The sequence below is a fragment of the Mirounga angustirostris genome, unplaced genomic scaffold (genome assembly GCF_029215605.1).
Source record: "Mirounga angustirostris isolate CCGP_5_RB_7025 unplaced genomic scaffold, mMirAng1.0.hap1 SCAF_5, whole genome shotgun sequence".
Lineage (NCBI taxonomy): Eukaryota > Metazoa > Chordata > Mammalia > Carnivora > Phocidae > Mirounga > Mirounga angustirostris.
The window spans coordinates 174,854,257-174,874,892 of NW_026991713.1; the positions used below are offsets into that span (position 1 = coordinate 174,854,257).

Here is a 20,636-nt window from a genome sequence, read left to right on the forward strand (position 1 = left end):
GCATGGGAGGTGAGCTCCCTGGCCACCAGCAGGCCTGCCTCTCCAGCATCGACCTAACAGGGGGCGCCTTCAGAGAGATGAGTCCATCTGCCGCATCCACAGGAAAAACTTGGTGGAAAAATATCTCCCAGCTTGTTCTAGATGCGAAAGAAGGTAGTTCCCACATCACATAATTAGCACCCTCCACCCTCCAAGCGATCAGCATCCAGGAAAGAGAGTTCTGATTCATGAAACTTCCCTGGAGTTATAATTAGGGTTCCCTCCGTCTCTTTTAAAATTATATCTGTCCTGGACGTTACGCTTAACTATTCATAAGGCAGCTTCGCAAACATGATCTCGCCTGGCTTTCCCTTCAGGATTCTAGGGCAAGACTCGCTCACAAAGCTTTCCTAATGTACCCCAGCCCTTCTAGGAGGGAGGGGCAGGGGTACTGGTCAGATTCCAGGCCTGTCATCAGAGGGCTCGCACGTTTCTAGTGCTGCTCGCCTCTCTCCTTTGACCTCAGATCCTGAGATCTGGGGAGTGATGGGAGTCAGGCCTGGCCAGGCCTCCTCCCATGCTGGGCCGACCACCCCCTCTCTGCTTTGTGAGCCACCCATCAGGCTGCAGATGACATCAGAGGTGGACAAAGGGTTGGAGGGCTGGGGGGAGGGGGACAGACACCAGGATATGGGTCCTGACCCCATTGTCTCTCCATAGCACCACTTTGCTGCATGAGAGAGATGCCAACTTCAAGGTGAAGACTGAAAGTCACTCCCACACACACTTACCAGTAACGTATGCGCTTTGGGATCTCGTATTTCATATATGTGCATGGACTCACTTGTCAAAATTTTATCAAAGGGACAAAGGAGGAGGAAGAGGAAGAAAAAGAAGAGGAAAATCAGCGTTGTTACTGCTATTTCACAGGTAAGGAACCTGGAACACAGAGAGGTTCGATGATGTTTCCCTGGGCGGCACAGCTAGTGAACATCTCCATACGAGTTCATACTAAGCCCATCTGATTCCCAAAGCCCACAGTCTTCAACACACAATGAGGTTTTTTTTTCTTCCTTTAAAATGTAAGAATCCGCTGTCACCAGCACATCTCATCTTTTAAAGCAAGAACTGGGAAGAAAGCAGGCGGAAACATTGTCCACACTCACGATACGTGGTTTAAAAAAAAGATTTATTTGTTCATAGAAATTGCATAACACTGACCATGGATTCACGTAATTTAGGAGTCTGTAGGTAGAAAGTGAATGGGCTCAGATTCCCGACACTGATACCCTTACTCTTGTTTTGTAAACCAGGATGGCGATTTCTCATTTTTGCTCATAACTAATTTCAGGGTAACAGTAGTTATTGTAACAAACTGTGTCATGAATCCAAAAAATGACTCCCTTTGACAGTTTATGTCTCGTTCACGTAGAGTCGTGAACGGGGGTCTGGAGCCACGGCTGGTTCTCCTCAACGCCATGATGCGGTGGCCCAGGTGCTTCCACCTGTGGCTCTTCCAAGGTCACTGTTTTTGTCTACACCAACCCAACCCAACCCAACCCAACCCAAGGCACGTCTGGTTCTGAACAGGGCGACTGTATAACATACCTCCCAAATTGAGGCACTTCTGAGAGTGAAAGGGGGCGTTTTTAAGAATTAGGGCGGGGGGCCACTTGAGCAGTTGAGCATCCGACTCTTGATTTTGGCTCAGGTCATGATCTCAGGGTCGTGAGATTGAGCCCCGCGTCGGGCTCCACACTCAACATGGAGTCTGCTTGAGATTCTCTCTCTCTCTCCCTCTGCCCCTCCTCCTGCTCTCATGCTCTCGCTCTTTCTCTCTCTTTCTCTCTCTCTAAAGATAAATAAATGAATAAAATCTTAAAAAAAAATAATTAGGCCAAGACAATAGGTGTCACTGAGTCTGTGCAAACCGGGCCATACGGTCTCCCTACTTCTTAAACACCTCGATCCGGAAATGACCCATCTCACTCCCCTTCGCGTGGTATTATGGTTATCTATTTTTGTGCGACAAGCCACGCGGAAACAGTGGCTTAAGACAATAACGGATCATTTTTTGCCCGCGAATGCAGGGTAATCTGGGATCAGCAGGGCGGTTCTGCTCAGGGTCTCGCCCACGGGTGCAGTGGCAAGCGGGGGGCAGGGAGGGAAGACTGTCCTGGAGAAGGCTTCCTCCGTCACATGTCCGGTGCAGGCTTGGAAAGAGTCAACAGGGCCTCGTGCGCCTTGATCTCCATGTGGTCTCTCCAGCAGGTCGGCTCCCGGACAGCCCAGCTCAGGCACGGCGGCTCAGGGCTCCCAAGAACACGTGTCATGGGAGGGAGCCAGGTGGGAGCTGCACCACCTTCTGTGTCCCCGCCTTGGAAGTAAGTCGTAGAGCATTATTACGTCTACTCACTCGGCTGGATGAGGCTGTCACAAAGACCCTCGCCCCGTGCAAGGAGGACATAGATTCCACTTCTTGATGGAAGAGCAGCAAGAACAGACGAGACCAGAAATAGTGTTGACATCATTTGGGGGGGGAAATACAACCTGCCACACCTAGGCCCCCCACCCAAATATAAGGGGGCAGGGCGCTGCTGGGAAATGGAGACCGGCTGGGCAGCCCCTTCCCACCTGGGTCTGCTATCCCGGCTGCTATAACAGAAATAGCCCAGACCAGGGAGCTTATAAACCACAGAAACTTAGGTCTCACAGCTCTGGAGGCTGGGCAGCCCAAGATTAAGGTGCCAGCAGATTCAGGACGTGGTGAGGGCCTGCTTTCTGGCTTATGATGTCACTGTACCCTCCTGCTGTGTCCTCACGGAGCCGAAGGGGCGCGTGAGCTCTTTGGGGTCTTTTCTCGAAGGGCACTAATCCCATTCACGACGGTTCCACCCCTGTGACCTAATCGCCTCCCAAAGGCCTCACCTCCTCATACCGTCACCTCAGGGGTTAGGATTCCACATGTGAGTTTGGGTGGGGGGTTGGGGGCACGGACATTCAGTGCACAGCACCAGCCCTACTCTGAAGTCTAGAAAGGAGCGGGATTGCAGTGCCCACTTGGCCATCTTTCCCAAAGCAGCAGCCCAGAGAGGATGACCAGGTCGTGCCGTGGCACCTGTGAGAAGTGGGCCTCACAGGTGGGAAGGAGTGGGGTCAGACCATGTAGCACCCAGCCTCCTATGGGATGAAGAACCCAAAAATGTGGGTGTCAGCTCATCCTTGGCTGAGGATTCTGCATCAGGCAACACAAGGCTAGCATCTCACGGTTGGCCCATTAGAAAAGGATTTTTTGGAAAAACAGTGAAACTGTTGGTGGCTCGAAGTGATTATTAAATGAACCGCTTTGTAAATGAATCATGGGAACATTTTTAAAATTTCAGTTTAAAGAAAACCAAACATTTCTGCTTTCCAGTTCTATTGGGATCCCGTGGAATCCTGGCAAAGCTTGAAGTGTGCTTTTCAGTGCCAAGATGTGCTAGAGGAACAATTCCTAGAAGGTTCTAGAAGGACCCACTAAGTGCACTTCCAGGAGTCCTCCTATGCAGCCATTCGGGGCTTTTTACCCAGCCTCAGCACATGGCAGTCACCCACCATCTGTGTCTGCTCCTTTTCAAGGCCAAATCACACCTTGTCTCACTTAGCAGACACAGTTTCTGTGATGGTTGACTTTATGTATCAACCTGACTGGATCACAGGTGAGAGTGTGTACAGATCTATCTCCTATTGGTTCTGTTCTTCTGGAGAACCTATTTAGAGTTTCTTTTTTGTGCCTAAAAATTCCTCCTTTTCAAGAGATCTTTTTCCTCTTCCCCCTCAACATGCCATCGGTACTCTGTAAATATTACAAGGTGGGAAGCAATTAATTCACCAGCAAGAAACAGGGAATTCATACCTGGAGATCAGAGTTTTACCCTCTTTTTTAACGAGAAGTTTCTACAGAGGGAAGCACTTGAGCTTCATTTGTACAGAAATGACAGCGGTCTCCCTGTTTTCTGATGCACTCCGTGGAAAGGTCTGACACGTGTCCCATGGCTCTGGAAACGGAAGTTCTCACCAGCAAACCCAAGTCTGTCCTGTTTTACCTGCATTCTAATGAGAACATCCAGTCCTGGTGGATTGCTACATAAAAGTAGACAAAACCTCAACTTCCCTCCTGAGGCCCACGGAGGACAGCTTTCTCGTTAAGCATTTTCCTCAGGTCTAGCTTAAATGAGAGTCACTCTGCCCCGAACCAGAGAGGTCCTCAGCTTCTGACAGGTGGAGCCTTCCGCTCGCTGCTCCTCGGGGCTCTGTCCCCTCCTGCCACCTCCGGCAGGCCACGGGCAGCGGAAGGCGGCCCCACCAGACTCCCAAGAGCCAACAGTGTGCATCTCTTCCCAGCTCCTAACCACGTTGGTGGCTTGGCATCAGCCACACTGAACCCGGGAAGCCCGTTGGTATACGACCACAGGACTGCAAGCAAGAGGAATCAGGACATCCCCAGACCTTGACAGTTCCAACTCACTATCTCTGGGACTCCAGGAAACTAGCCTTTGTGGCCCATGTCACAGGCAGAGGGGACAATACCCTTCTGAGGTGTCCCAACCCCCACTCTTACACACAAGCCAGATGGCCCCCTGAGATGGGGCCAGCTAGACCTCAGGGCCTGGGTCTCTGTGGGATTGTGCTGGAGGCTTCTTTTCCTCACTGGGCGGGACCTCGGGTATGGTCCCAGTAAGGAGTGGCTTCTCCGCTTTTACCAACAGAACCCTGTTTCTGAGGGGCCGTGAGACCCAGGAAAGCCCGGGCCTGTGAGCTGCACCTGTGATTGGTCCTTGCAGGGGAGCCCTGGAGCAGAAGGCACAGGGAGGTCCCCTCGCTGAGTCAGACAGGGACGGCAGGGCAGGTGAGCCGGCTTAGGACTGAGGGCATCAGAGCCACGACCCACATCAACACAGCCCCGTGGCAGACCCCACCCCCCTCTGTCTGTCTGCCTCCCCCCTGCCACAGATAGCCCTTCTGATGGGTTCCAGGTGTACACTTTTATTCGCGGGTATTCTGAAACACCTGTGTTGTTGTTTTGTGTTGGTTTAACGAACACAAATGGTGATGGGCCTTCTGGGGTTTCTTCCTGTGTTCAGGCAACACGAGGCTTGGAGATGCTGCTGTGTGCACATCTAACCTGTGAGCCCTGACTCTGTCTGCACGACATTCTGCTGTGTGTCTCTGACCACCCTGCCTACCCCGACGGGGAGGGACATCCAGGGTACCTCCCTATCCCCAGCATGAGTGAATGATGGTGGGAGCCGCAGCCTTGGATGTGCTCGCTTAGGGACCTGCGTGGGGCTGTCCTGGAAGAGTGAGGTGCTCTCGATGTACCATCTCAGGTATATCCTGCCTGGACACAGAGGTGTCCCCTTTTCACCCGGCAGCGGTGGGAATGATTGAACCGGGTGGAGGGTTGGATGAGGACATGGCTGCGAGAGTTCTGAGATGCTGTTCTGTGTCAGAGCTCATTACTTCCAGGAAGCCACCCTGAAGAGGACATGCATGCACCGTAGGCCAGGGGTCACCTGCGAGACTGTGTACCAAGAGTAGACCTCCCCGCCACAACCCTGCTCCATCCCTAGCCAGGTGACAATTAGAAAAAATCCTCTTTACGGAAAGCTGAGTGACATTGGGTCTCCAACTAAAGAGCCACTTCTTCACCCTCCAGTGAAAGCCTCCTGTTGACAAGAAAATGGGGACAAGCCGGAGCAAGCAAGAAGGTATGGGAACCAGAGCTGGGGGCGGTGGGGCAGGCGGGGCAGCTGGCTTCCTAGAGGAGAAGGCACGATTCTTCCAGGATTCTTCCGCCTTGACAGCAGGAATGCCGAGAGGTGCAGGCGGGGGTAGGAAGACAGAGAGCTCACTCCGCTGGCTTCGAATTTCTCCACCAAGTCAGATGTGGCTCCTCTGAGCAGAAGGGAGGGAGGGCGGGAGCGAGGGCGGCTCGGGGAGACGAGGAGAGGAGGTATGAAGCCGTCCTGCGGGAGTGCGAGCCAGCAGTGGGGCTGCCTGCAGTACCCCTAGGTCCCTGAGCAGGAATTTAAAGTGGAAGCCGTCCCCCTGATCGACTGCTTTCCCCAGGGATGCTGGCCGCCAGGGTGCAGGTGCGGGAGCAGGATGGGGGGCCAGTGGAGAGGGAGGAGGGCGGTGGTCACATGGGGGCACAGTGAGGCCATGAAGGGAGTGTGGATGGGCCGGTGGAGTGCAGGGGCAAGTGCAGGTGGGGGTGCTCGAAATCTCCCTCCCCCACCGCCCCCCCACCGACGTGGGCAGTGTCCCTGGGCCACGGGAAGGGGCGGCAGGGACAGAGTGTTGGTCGAGATCCCTGGAGGTGAGCAAGACAAGATAGCAGGAGGCCAAGGAGGAGTATGGCCATCTGTAGGGTTGTTGAGAAGAGGACAGGCGGAGTATGGAGGAAACAGCAGAAGTGGAGGTCGTTGGTGACCCCAAGACCAGCAGATGGCAGCCACCGGGAGTGACAGCAGGTGATGTGGTTGGGTCTCGAGTGAGAAGGGAAGAGAAATGTCTTAGAAGCAGCCTTGGCAAGCATGGAGGAGGCTGAGCCCACCTTAGCCTCAGGGCTTTGTGGGGCGTCAGAGAAGAAAGCCCCCCCAGCCCCCCGCGGAAGGCACCAGGTGAGGCGGTGAACCAGGTAAGAGTGAGGAGAAGCTTCTTAGAAGAGGCCAAGGCTCGAGAGGCTCTGGGGAGTTTGCTGGCTACAGATGGTGCCGTCAGCCCAGCTCGGGAGGGTGAGAAGGATGGGGGTGAGGAGGTGCATTGAGTCCGATTAGAGGATGAGCCGGTCTGGAAGGAGGGTGCGAGGCGCTTGGTCCTTTGCGGGTGACCGAAATAACAGGGGAAGCAGAGCATGGCGGGAATAGCCCTCCAGGACCCTGAGAGGGACACATAATCTTTCTGAGCCCTGGTTTGAACATTGCAGGAGCTTCAGGCAACTGCTGGGGTGAGAACTCCCCCTGGTGGCTGAGGCAAGAAGTTCCATGGAGAGCGCCCGCAAAACGTTGCACCTGGAGACCAGGTGGCCGCGGGTCACCGAATGCCTGCAGCTGAGGGGTTGGGGCAGTTGGAACAACAACGAAGCCCAGGTGCATTTCCCATTCCTTTCCCATTATTGTTACCTGTGGGAAGATTCCAGCCCAATAAATTCATTGTCGGGAGTAAAACCCAACAATCTCCCGATGTGTCTCTTCTCCCTGGTACACCAATGGCTTAGAACCTGTTACCCTTGAGAAATGTATCTCCCTCCAATGGTAGAAGTCTCAGTTTAGGAAAGATCCCGATTTAATAGATGTGAGTGTGGGCACCAGCATCAGAATTTCCCTCCAACATTTTATTATAAATATGTATTTTCAAACCTAATGAAAAATTCAAAGAATTTAACTGACCCTCCATTCCTCTATCCATCCGGCAAGCCATCTTATTTTTTGATGCATTTCAAAATGAGGTGTAATGTCAATGCATTTCACCCATAAATACTTCAGCACAAATATTATTTAGAATCCAATGTTTGTTTACAGTCCTTTTCTCCCCTTTGAGGCAAAATATGTATAAAACAATCTCAAGTGTACCATTCCATAGATTTTGACAAACCCGTACACCTCTATAACCCCTATTCCCAGCAAGACAGAACAGTACTATCACCCCAGAAATGTCCCTCCTGCCTCTTCCCAGTGAAACCACCAGTCCTCTATCTACCCCAGGCATGTTGTGATTGTTCTCATCATAGATCAGTTTTTGCCTGTTCGAGAACCCAATATAAATAGAATTATATGGTATGGATTCTTTGGTACAGTAGCATTGGAATTTAAAAGGTAGCCCGGGTGATCCTACTGTGCCAGCGGGGCTGGGAACCTCTTCCTCACATTACAAATGGGGAAGCTGAGGCTCAGAGGGATTTTTTTTTTTTTTTACATTACGTGACAGTTAATTGGCTATAGATGCAGACTAGAACTCATATCTTCTTGCTGATAGCCTTCTATTTACTATACAAAAATGGGGCACCAATCTAGAATAGTGGTTCTCAAACTTCAGCATCCATCAGAATCCCTGGAGGGCTGGGTAGACCTCATCGCTCCAGAGTGGGGCCCAAGAATCCAATTTTTTTTTTAAAGATTTTATTTATTTATTTGAGACAGAGAGAATGAGAGACAGAGAGCATGAGAGGGAGGAGGGTCAGAGGGAGAAGCAGACTCCCTGCCGAGCAGGGAGCCCGATGCGGGACTCGATCCCGGGACTCCAGGATCATGACCTGAGCCGAAGGCAGTCGCTTAACCAACTGAGCCACCCAGGCGCCCCCCAATTTTTTTTATTTAAGAGAGAGAGAGAGCATGCACAAGCAGGGGGTGGGGGGTAGAGGGAGAAGGAGAGAGAATCCCAAGCAGACCCCATGCTCAGCGCGGAGCCCGACGTGGCGCTGGATCCCACAACCCTGAGATCATGACCTGAGCCGAAATCGAGAGTCAGACGGCCTAACCAACTGAACCACCCAGGCGCCCCCCTCGAATCTGATTTCTAACAGGTTCCCAGGTAACGCTGATGCTGCCGGCCCGGGGACCACAGTGGAGAAGCCCTGTTCTAAAAGCCAGGTATGAGACTATCAGACACGTAGGATGCTTTCCTATAGCTGGCCGAAATGGGTGAGCATCATAGCCGCTCAGACCTGGAGGCGCATGGAAACTGATGGTGGCCACATTACCATGGGTGTCCTCTTCCCAAGCCGGCTTTCCTAAGATCTTCCTCAAGGTCTGTATTCAGCAATCACACTAAGGACTTCCTTACATTGTTTCAACAAGAGCATCCCCACTTCACCTCATTTTCTCTTGAATTAGGAGGCGGCTTCCTCTCCCCCAGCTGAACCATTTTTATGAGTACCTCAGCCGATGCCAGGGCCCCTCTTCCCTTCAGCTGAGGTTATTGAGTTGTTTTCAAGATTCACTGCTAATTCCAAAGGCGGGGAGCAGCCCTGGACAGAGCTACCCTCTGGGACAGAACCCCCACATGCCGTCTGGGCAGCGTGGGGCTGGAGGAGGTGCTTTTAGGGGAACACACCATGTAATCTTTTTAAACTTTCTTTTAAAGATTTATTTAAGATCTTTTTAAAGATTTATTTGAGAGAGAGAGAGCGTGCATGAATGGGGGGCAGGGCAGAGGGAGAGAGAGAATCTCAGACTCCCTGCTGAGGGTGGATCCAGGCACAGGGCTCGATCTCACGACCCTGAGATCATGACCTGAGCCAAAACCAAGAGTCAGATGCTGAAATGACTGAACCACCCAGGAGCCCCACACCATGTAGTTTTTAATTCTCATATTTATGAATTGATTTTCATGGGCTTTAAGAAAGTAGGAAACCCATGAATGTATACCTTTGGCATATTACTTAAGCCGTTTCCTCTTTAAATAAGTTTGATTTTAGAAAAGGAATTGAAGAAGCAATACTGACAGACTAATAATACAGGTGCCTATAGGTAGGTGAAGGTACAGTAGGCTGCCTGAAGTCTGAGAATCTCTGCTTCAGCAGATTCCAGAAAGCACGGGCTACACAGTGTCATTGAACAGAGTGTCCTGTTAGGAAAACTCACATCCTTCCCCTGCAACTTTTAAACCACTGGACTAAAACATAAAAACAACTCTAGTTCTTTTGCATTTTGTATTTTGACCTCTTTTGCATGTTATTCTCAGAATCTTGCAATAACTTGTTTATTTGCTTTAAAATATGTGAATTTATCTATTTGCTGCAATTTTAAAGTGATTCTTATAACATTTCGGGACTAGCATTCTTTTTCCTCAAGGAACACATTTTCAATTTTATAATGAAAGTCAGCTGGAATATACAACTCTGCACATAGAAAATTACTTTAGAGACAAATTTCCAATATCCTTTTTACTTATAAATGAGTTGTATTGTTATTAAAAAGCAAATTTATTCAATTATGCTTACTTCTTTTTGTTTGTTTGTTTTTTTACACTCCCCCTCATTCCTTAGAGATGTGAGACAATTCTAGCAAGAACAGGTTTGATAAAGTAAAAACTTTAAAACTAAGACTGGGAATTAAAAATAGGAAGTCAAGGTGGAGGAAAGTAAAAACACAAATATGCAGACCCTACAGGCCCAAGTGGTTAATGTATTACAGTTGAGTTTCTAATTTGACTCTGAGCTCCCTGGCAGCTAAAGAGAAAAGAGACACACACTCTTTTTTTTTTTTTTAAAGATTTTATTTATTTGACAGAGAGAGCACAAGCAGAGGGAGAGAGAGGGAGAAGCAGGTTCCCTGCTGAGCAAGGAGCCCGATGTGGGACTCGATCCCAGGACCCTGGGATCATGACCTGGGCCGAAGGCAGCCGCTTAACCGACTGAGCCACCCAGGCGTCCCAAGAGACACACACTCTTTTCATGATTTTCATTTTGGGGAAAGAGGAAGCATATTCATTTCCTCAGGGAAAGCAGAGCTTTTCCCAGGATTTAGAAAAAAGACGAAGGAGGGTGCCTGGGTGGCTCAACCAGTTAAGCATCTGCTTTCGGCTCAGGTCAAGATCCCAGGGTCCTGCGATCGAGCCCCGCATCAGGCTCCTTGCTCTGCAGGGATCCTGCTTCTCCCTCTGCCTGCCGCTCCCCCTGCTTGTGTGCTTGCACACTCTCTCTCTCTGATGAATAAAATCTTTAAAAATTTTTCAAAAGAAGAAGATGAAGGGGTGGAGGGAACATTGCATGATGTAATGGATCATGCCCTTGACATTCCTAAAAGAGAACAAAACTCCTCTGACACCATCAAAGGTAAGCTACCCTCATCTTCCATAATTCTCACCTAAAGTCCTTAGAATCAGCCCCGTGTCTGTGTGTATAAAATGCTGCACTTAAAAGTTTCTCTTTATAACCAGCCAAAATGTTTTAAAACCTTAAACTGTTGATACCATCTTTCCATCAACTATTCTCAAGTTTATATTCTCCCAGCTCCGGGCTCATATATTCAGTGCTCCCCACGTATCCTCGCTTGGGGGTCTAATGGACATTTTAAACTTAACATGGCCAAACTCCTCCTCTTCCCCCCAAAACCTCCTCCATCCGCAACCTCCCCCACCCTTAGCTGATGGCAATCCCATCTTCCTATTTGATGATGCCAAGAACCCTGAATCCGTCCCATTCCTCATCCAATCTACCAGGAAATCTCCTGGTTCCATCTTCAAACTACATCCAGGATCGGACCATCGGACCTCCTCTCATCACCTCTGCTGGCACCACCGCTCATGAGCCACCAATAATGTTCACCTGCAATACACAGTAGTCTCTTACTGGGCCTCCCCGTTTCCATCCTGCCCCACCCCCACTCACTGTCTGGTCTCAGCCCAGAGGCTGGACTGATCCTTTGAAAATGTGAATCGCATCATGTTGTGTTTGAGCTCACACCCCTACGACGGCTCCCCTTTCACTCAGAGAACATGGCAACATCCTTACATGACCCCAAGGCCCCATGTGATGATGCTCTGTTACTTCCCTGACCTCTCCCCAAAGCCCGTCTCAGTCACATCAACCATCAGACATGCCTGCAGCCTTTGTTCTGATCGTTCCCCCTGCCTGGGATACTCTTCTCTGCGGACACCTGAACGGCGTGCTTCCTTCTCCAAGACCACTTTCTCAGTGAAGCCCACCTTGTTTGCCCTTCCATCTACCCCCCCACCCTTCCACACTTATCCTACCCAATTTTTTCTTTTCCCCGGGGCTCTGATCTCCTTCTGGCAATCTATGTAATTATATTATTTCCCTGTTTTTTTTTTTAATCGTTGTATCAGAATAGGCCAGGTCATGCTGTGGCAAGAAACACCCCCAAAGTCTCAGTGACTTAGAAAAACGAATGTTGATTTCTCACTCATGCTGCATGTCTCGGGGATCTGGGCTGACTGCACAGCCTCAGTGTGAAATGTTTCTGGTTGCCATGTCAGGGGGCAGAAGGAACACTCCGAAGGGTCTCACACCTGCCATTAAAAGTTCTGGCCCAGAATAACACGTCACTTCTCACCATTAATTGGCCAGGACTGGCCACATGGTTTCACTCAACCCTAAGAAGGCCAGGGAGTAAAATCCTGCTACCTAGGACAGGGAGAACTGGAACTGTTGAGAGAATGACACCAATGGCTAGTACAATTTGGTCAACGTTTACCATGTCCCCTCCCCCTCTAGAACGGAAGCTCCATAAAGGCACCTAGGACAGTGCCTGGCACATAGTAGGTGCTCTTGAATGAGTGGGTGGCATCCATGGTTAGATTCGTATCAGGAACCAAAAATTAGGACTTAACTATAAGCCCCAAATCAGACGCATACACTGCAAACATGTAGGAAAGAAGTTCTTAATCTATTTCTGTGCTCTTTTTTTTTTAAAGATTTTATTTATTTATTTATTTATTTGAGAGAGAGAGAGAGAGAGAGAAACAGCATGAGAGGGGAGAGGGTCAGAGGGAGAAGCAGGCTCCCCGCCGAGCCGGGACCCCCGATGTGGGACTCGATCCCAGGACTCCAGGACCATGACCTGAGCCGAAGGCAGTCGCTTAACCAACTGAGCCACCCAGGCGCCCTTCTGCGCTCTTCTTGAAGCCTATGAAATTACTTTCAAACCTTTTCCAAGGAGGGTCCCTAGAGCTTTCACCAGGTTGTCAAAAGATGCCTCTAAAACAGATCAAGAGCTACTGATCCAGGGAGAGGGGAAGTTTGGGCATGTCGGGTAGAATGCCAGAACCCATGGCTGATAGTAATTAGGGACTAACGGCTAGCAGGTGAGTCACTTCGCCTCCCTGCCTCAGTATCCTCACCTACGCGTTGGGCTTGCAGCGGAGATCAATAGAGCAGGTGCTCTCCACCGTGGCAAGCGAGGGGAAGCGGAGGGGACGGCCGTGCGGCGCTCACCCGCGCAGCCAGCGCGCCATCTAGTGGACACGGCGGGCACTCAGGGCAGCCGGCCCGCCCTTGGCCCTCCTGGATCCCAGGCAGCGCCTGGCACTCAGGAAGGTTTAAGGGGCTCAAAGTCTGTGCAAACTGTAGAGCAAGACAGGCCTTCCCCGAAGGGGAGAGAGGAACCTGGGCAATCCTTCTGTCCGTCCGTATCTCTCTGGTTCACAGACACAACACTGGGCATGTGAATTGAGGGAGGAAATGGACCCGGCGCAAAACTTAAGGGAATGCCAAACGATTCCGTAGTCAAGTTATCTTCGTGCCATGTTCTAGAAAGTCGAATGCAAAAAAAGATGCATGATGAACAAAATAGCAAATGCTCAAATATAGAAAGGATCAGTTTTCCCGATCTTTCTAGCCATCTCAGGCTCTGGTAGTGCTCACGGGGCATGTTACGGATCCTGTGCCTCATCAGCCTGGTCTTAGGGGAGCCCCCAAAGGATGAAAGGCCCCTGCCGCACCAGCCAGTTGACCAGGCTGAGCCAGAGCCTGGGGACCAGTGGAACCCCATAACCAAGAATTACGTGACCCTGAAGGAAATGGCAAATTCCAGTCCCAATGGGGACTCTTCCTTTAGACAGGGAAGGAGATTGATTTAAATTCTGTCTTCAGTGATGGAAGCAGGCATGGAGCTAGGGGCTGAGCCTGCCCTCAAGGGGCCCACCATCTTTTGGCTGAGACAGAAGCAGAATATCAGGAGCCTCTCTGGTTGGACTTTGAAAACAACAACAACAAACTAACACTTTACTGGAAGTAAATGCTTTACTGTAGCAAAGTGACAGGATGACCCTGAGGACTATTCTCCACCCTGAGATTCTCAGTGCCTCCACAGACACGTCATGGCATAGAATTAACACTTATGGGCTTGGTGTCCTTCACCCTTTGCACAGAGGCCCAGCCAGGGTGGAGGCATTTATCTCCAAGGCAAACAGAGCTGCCACCTCATCTGTCTGTGTTTACTCATGACGTCACATCCATCCGGGCTTCCTGATCGATGTGACTCAAGGGTGAGCTGCTGGTCAAGGTGAGTCATGCCTTGACCCACCCGAACAGGCAAGAATCTGGCTCCCAGGAGGGCCGCAGTCGCTGGGGAACTAAACTGGAGTGAGACCCTACAGATGAGACATAGCGTCTGACGTCAGAAACGTCAGTGAAGGGGGTCCCAGCAGCCTGCCGCAGCCTCTGTCAATGCCATGTACGTAAAGCTCCCAGTATCTCATTCCCGTTTCTCAAATGGTGGGGAAAGCCTCAGTGGGGTCAAGTGTCTTGCCCAAAGACACACAGCAAACAAGACACAGGAGAGTTTGCTTACTGCCTGGCAGCCCAGGCAGCAAAGCCAGGCCGGAAGCGACGATTTCAAAAGGCAGAGGGGGTGGGGGGTCGGGGGGTGAGGGGCCTGCCACAGAAGGTGGGCCAAACTGGGTTGGAAAGAAGCAGGGAGCTGAGATCAGAGATTGGGGTGTGGGCCCAAATTCCAGCAGCCTGTCCCACTTCCTCCAAAGTGGTTTTCTGCCAAGAGTGGCTGGGGAGCCGGGGTGCCCATTTGGCTCAGTCGTTAAGCATCTGCCTTCGGCTCAGGTCATGGTCCCGGGGTCCTGGGATCAAGACCCCTGTTGGGCTCCCTGCTCGGTGAGCCTGCTTCTCCCTGTCCCTCTGCTGCTCCCCCTGCTTGTGCTCGCTCTCTCTCTCTGGCAAATAAATAAATAAATAATCTTTAAAAAAAAAAAAAGAAAGAAAGAAGAGTAGCTCGGGAGCCACGGGGGAGCCCAGCATAGTTTCAGCCTGGGCACCCGGCCATCTGTGGCTGGTCCCCTTCTCTACTGTCGCTTCTGCTAAAAGTCAAAACGTCAAGTTAGAAAGTGTTCACCCTTCAAAAAGTAATAATAATAATAGCAAAACTTGAGATGCATCTGCCCATGAGCGGTGTGGAAATTCCCTGTGACTTTACAACCAAGCTTGGAGCCTGAGGTGGGTGTGAAAAGCAGGCCAGCTGATCTCAGGGTGAGCTGCAATCTGTTGACAGTGACATGGAACGATCTGGAGATCAAAGGCAGCTGCGTAGGGGGCGGGTGGGCAGGCTACAGCCTCAGAATAGGGACCCGTGACCTCTCAGCCTCCGCTAAGGCAGCTCTAGCCCTCCCGCCCCCCCCCCCCCCCCCCCCCCCCGGCCAGTAGCCCCAGAGCAGGGCGACTGCCCTGGTCTATGCAGCTGCTTCCGATGCGGAGCCTGGCCAGGTAGCTGCAATTCTGGAGAAGGGCCGCTAAGGAAAGCATGACCCCTCAACCACCCTCAGAGTCATCTGGAATACTGTCTACCCCCACTCCTATTGATTAGGACACACAGGTCCAGGGACACGGCGTGACTGGCTCCCAGTCACACGGGGGCCGTTATCACTGAGACTAGAAACTAACCTTCCCACCACACCGGGGACACTGTCGTCACACTCTAGCCCTTTCCAATGGCAGCAGGAGACCCGAGTCAGCACGTGGCAATGGGGACAGGCCCCAGGAGCCCAGAGCTACTCCAAAGCCGATGTCAGGCTTACAAGGGTCTGGGAACGCCCCGAGGCACAAATACTCCTCCTCCATCCCCCTGCTGTATCTACACGGAGGAAGAGGCCCTGAGTCTACACACCAGAGCCGACTCAGTAACCCAACGGCTAGCTCAATCAGAATGGGAGGAAATGCAGACCCCCAGATATTTTGCCGGCTTAATATCAAAGATCCAAATGTTTTACCCCCCAAGGAGCTTCGAATGACACTTTGTGCCAAAAATCTCATCTCTTTTCGTGTTTGGAAGAAAGCCACTGATACAGGGGAAATCTTCCAAGAATTATGAGCTCAATTATAGGCCAAGAGATGGATCCATCTCTTTTAGCTAATAATGCATGAATACTTTCCTTTTTGTGTCCTCTGGGGATATTGTCACTGTTGTTTGTTTTGTGGGAACAGTGACTGACTCAAAAGCAAAGTGGATGATTTATCTCTACAAGGCTTTTATTTGCCAACTTTGAAAAATGATTCAGAAACATATTTCTTGGAAAGTGGGCATAAAATTACGTTCTCTGATTAAAGTAAAATAAAAGTGCTTTTAAAAAGTGGCTTAAGGATATAAACTCTTAAGACAATTTTCTAGGATTTTCCAGGAGCGTCCCAATTTTAACAACATTCCCCGCTCTGGTCTCCATAATCATATTCTTATGTGGCAGTCCATAGATCTTTTCGTTTTATCTCCAAAATATGGTCATCCCCGAAATGAAGACATTTAAATGTATTAAACGTTTCAAAAAGTGCTTTCTCACTTTTTGGATTTTTCATCTGAAGATTCATCATGTTTTGTATATGTTGACATCAACACAATCACAAATTTTCCCAAATTTTAATTACAATATATGTCACTTAGGAATGCTTTCAGCTGCAAAGAACAAAAAACTCAGTGCTCACGTGCTGACGGGGTCCCATTCTCTCTCTTTCCACACATCAATCTCAATTCTTTGACACCAGTCTTGTTGCTGCTTGGAGCTCGCAAGATGGCATCCACCTCTTTCATGGACATGACCATCTGCTTTCTAGGAAGTTATTAGGGGGTCAAGCAAGCAATTGCCTGAACGAACCCTAACTACTTTGCTTTTTACCTTCTCAGCAGACCTTTGTTTATTTACTTTGTCTCTTTGGTGAGGACGGTGTCTATTTTGTCATTCCTAATTGCAAAGGAGACCAAAAATTCAAGTTTCTTCCTCTCCAGACCCTATAACAGAAAAGGGGCATTGAGTATCTGACATCATATGCCTGCTTGTTCCTTTACCAAGGTTATAGCAACTGCAGACTTTAAAGATCTCTCAAAACAACAAATAATGCATAGGGTGCATGCTTTTAATTGGTGAGCGCATCCTTTGAGAGCATTAAAATGGTGAAGCTCTTTCCGCCATGAATTTGTGACTCCTACTTCTGGGCCCAGAGTCCTGCCTGACATCATAGCCAAACGCATGCTTAAAGTTTTATAGCGATCGGATACTAATGGGACATTACAAACTGGCTTAAGTGGCAAAATCTGCCTTTTGGACTCAGCAGAGTTTCCATTGATTCTTCAGCCTTCTTTTGCTTCTTGGTCAATGTCAACGTGAGGGACATTTTTTGGAGAAACACGTAAATTACTAGTCAAGGTTTTTGCTTAATTATTTATAATTGCACGCATTTGCCTAATGGAAATTTTCATTTTATGCTGAATTTCAAGATCCTCGGGGCTAATATTTCCCCTTTTAGTGATACGATTGCATTTCCCTCTTCATTTATCGCTCTCATAGATCCATGAAAATTCGGAGTCAGAGCAGGGGGACAATGATAGAGAGAAAGGTTACAGATGGTCTGAGCTGTTCTAGAAACAAGTTCACTGGAAATGCCAGGGGGCATTGAAGCTTGAAGGGACCCTTGCGGTGAGGTGGCACCTGGCAGGTGCATGGACAGAAACATGGGTGCATAATAAGGAGGAGGTGCAGAAAAAAATGTTCATCAGAGACAAGCCTTTGCTGTCTCGGAAAGAGAATTAAAGTGTTGAAAGACAAATTGTCCTGGTGGAAAAGAATATTCAATTACATTCCACTTTCTCAGCACCCCCTCCTGTTCACTTTGGGGAATTGCTCGACAATCCCGGTATCCTTCCCCTTCTCGGCTGGGACAGTAGCCTCAGGGAAGGACATGAGAATCATCTATCTGGCTCCATAGATTTCTGTAAAAGCACTTCAGAGTGCCTTTCTCCAAGTCTGTCCTCCAAGAAGAAAAAAAAAAAAAAAAAAACCCCAGCTCAAGGTAAAATTGTTCCAGAACTTACTGTGCTTGTCTATCAAGATAAAGTATTGGGCACTCGGTGCAAGAATTTAAGTCTTACAAAGAGGAAATTTGCAGATGTGGTCGATGTTTGGCATTTGCTAAGTACAGAAAACAAAGCTGCTCAGGAAAAGAAAGTCTGGAACTTTCTCTGCTGATGTTTTCCCATGGAAAAAAATAAAAGACAAGGCAAATGAAGACAGGCCAGGCAGATCCATTTCTGCAAATGCAGCCATTTCCCCCATGAAGCCAAATCACTGAGGGATTTTCAGGACAACAGACAAGTGTCTCTCCCTTTCTGCCCTTGGAAAAGTAAAGAATTCAGGTTATCGTGGCCTCTGGCAAACAGCCTCTCCTCAGAGAGGCCAAACTGCACCTAGAGAATACTTCAGAATAAGTGCTATGGAAAGAAGTTTTTAAAAAAAAAAAATCCGAGAATTTTAGAACTGAGAGGAACTTGAAGACCAACCACCCTATTTCGGAGGTGAACAAAAACTGAGACCAAGAAGTGGGAGATGCCGTGCCTGGTCCTGCTTCCTGATAGAGGCAAACCGGAACGTGATCCTTGGCCTCCTAGCCCCGTACTTATCACACCATAAGCAGTTTCAAATGGAGGCTACAAAGGCCCTTTCACGCTTCTGGCAGACTGTACAACCCAGAATTACCCCAGCTATAAATACTTGAAATTACATATAAAATGTAACAAAAATATTTTAACACACAGCCAAGTTTGGGGGGAAGAAAAAAGGAAACACCAGATGCCAAAAACACAAAGGGAAGCAAAACAAGCCCCCGGGACAGATGATATGGCGGCCGTTGGGGGTGGGGTTGGGAGTGCTGGAGCTGGAGATGGGCCCAAATGGTCAGAGTTTCGAATGTTTTAAGTTCCACTTGTATAAGGACTTGTGACCTGTGCAAGATGGAGAGTAGACACTAAGACCCATTCACACCGGTGGGACCCTCAGGAGACTGCGTGCCAGTAAGAGGGGCAATAGAAAGTACTTTTGGGGTAGGGGGAGGACAGAGGAATTTGGCTTCACTGGAGTGTTTAGTAGAAAAAAAAATACCATCCCAAGAGAAATTAACCCACCAAGCCTGTGACATGGGGCAGGTGCAAAGTCTGAATTTTATACTCTTCCTTCGTAGTCTTCTTCTTTTTTTTTTTTCTGAAGTAGGGCCCTGAGATCAAGACCTGAGCTGAGATCAAGAGTCAGATGCTTAACCAACTGAGACACCCAGGCACCCCACCCTTGGTGATCTTTTTGGAGTGCCCTTCAGGAACATACGCAAAGCTTTTCTGGAGGAATACTTTATAACCCAGGCCACAGGAGGTTTTTGTACACAAAGTGGATCACCACTAAAGATGACTTCATAATAATTACCAGGCCCGCCAACATGGGCTGCATTCACACCAAAACCATGAAGAAAGCAGCCTGGTCACCACTGAGAAGTACTGCATGTGCCTAGACAATGACTCCCACACCAACAAGCTCAAGTGTAAGGAGATCGCTGTTATTCCCGGCAAGAAGCCCCTCAGCAAGATCACAGGCTATGTCAAACATCTGATGAAATGGATTGAGAGGAGCCTGGTGAGTGGTATCTCCATCCATCTGCAGGAGGAGGAGAGAGAAAGGAGAGATGATTATGTTGCTCAGATCTCCACCCTGGATCAGGAAATCATTGGAGTCGATCCTGACACTAAGGAAATGTTGAAATTCTTGGGCTTTATCAGTCTGTCCAAACTGCAGGTCACTCAGCCTACAGTTGGGATGAATTCCAAAACACCATGTGGAACCTTGAACAACAACAATGACAAATTCCCAAAACAGATAAGGAAATGTGATTTACCATGATAGAGAATCAGCAAACACAGTCATGGCTAAATGAAATGATAAATAACCAAACCAGACAAAATAAAACAAGTAAACTACACAGAACTATCTGGGAGAGACTATAAAATAATATTGTAAATGATTACAGAGATGAAGGAATAGAAACCACAAGGAAATAACATTCAAAAAAGAAACTGGAAGATCCTATAAAAAGAGATTAGATTAGCAATTTTAAAACTTCCCACAAAACAAAGTTCAGACCTAGTTGGCCTCCCTGGCAAATGCTACTAAACATTCAAAGAAAGAAAAATACCAATTCTTCATAAACTCTTCCAAAAATAGAAGATGAGGGAACACTTCCCAATTCCTTCTATAGGGTCAGTTATTGCCCAGTTATCAAAACCAGTCAAAGACATCACAAGAAAACAACACATCAATGTTCTTTATGATATAGATGTGAGAGTCATCAACAAAATACTAGCAAACTGAATCCACCGATAATAAAAAGGCTTATACATCATGACTAAGTGGAATTTATCCCAGGAATGAAAGGCTGATTCAAAATACAGAAGTTTAAGCATTGTAAAACACCAAATCAACAGAACAAAGGACCAAATAACCCATGATCATCTCAATAGACATAGGAAAAGCATTTGACAAAATCTAACGCTTTCAAGATAACAACACTTGACAAACAAGGAATAGAAGGGAATTTCCTCAATCTGATAATAAGGTTACCAGATAAATATACAAAAATCAATTATATTTCTGTACCCTCTCAATGGACAATTGGAAAATGAAAATAAGAACACAGTTCTATTTATAAGAGCATCAAAAAATACTTAGGAATAAATTTAACAAAAGAAGTGTAGGTGGGGGCATCTGGGTGGCTCAGTCAGTTAAGCATCTGACTCTTAATTTCAGCTCGGGTCAGGATTTCAGGGTCGTGAAATGCAGCCCCATGTTGGGCTCCGTGCTCAGCATGGAGTCTGCTTGAGATTCTCTCCCTCTGCCCC

The 20,636-nt window shown here is 48.7% G+C and overlaps 1 pseudogene across 1 annotated transcript; it reads left to right on the forward strand.

The window, feature by feature from the left end:
* The first annotated feature begins 19,183 nt into the window (after nt 1-19,183).
* LOC123843086 (small ribosomal subunit protein eS17-like) lies at nt 19,184-20,104 on the forward strand (annotated as a pseudogene). The gene has a single exon (XR_006790511.1). The product of XR_006790511.1 is annotated as a small ribosomal subunit protein eS17-like (transcript).
* The last annotated feature ends 532 nt before the right edge of the window (nt 20,105-20,636 follow it).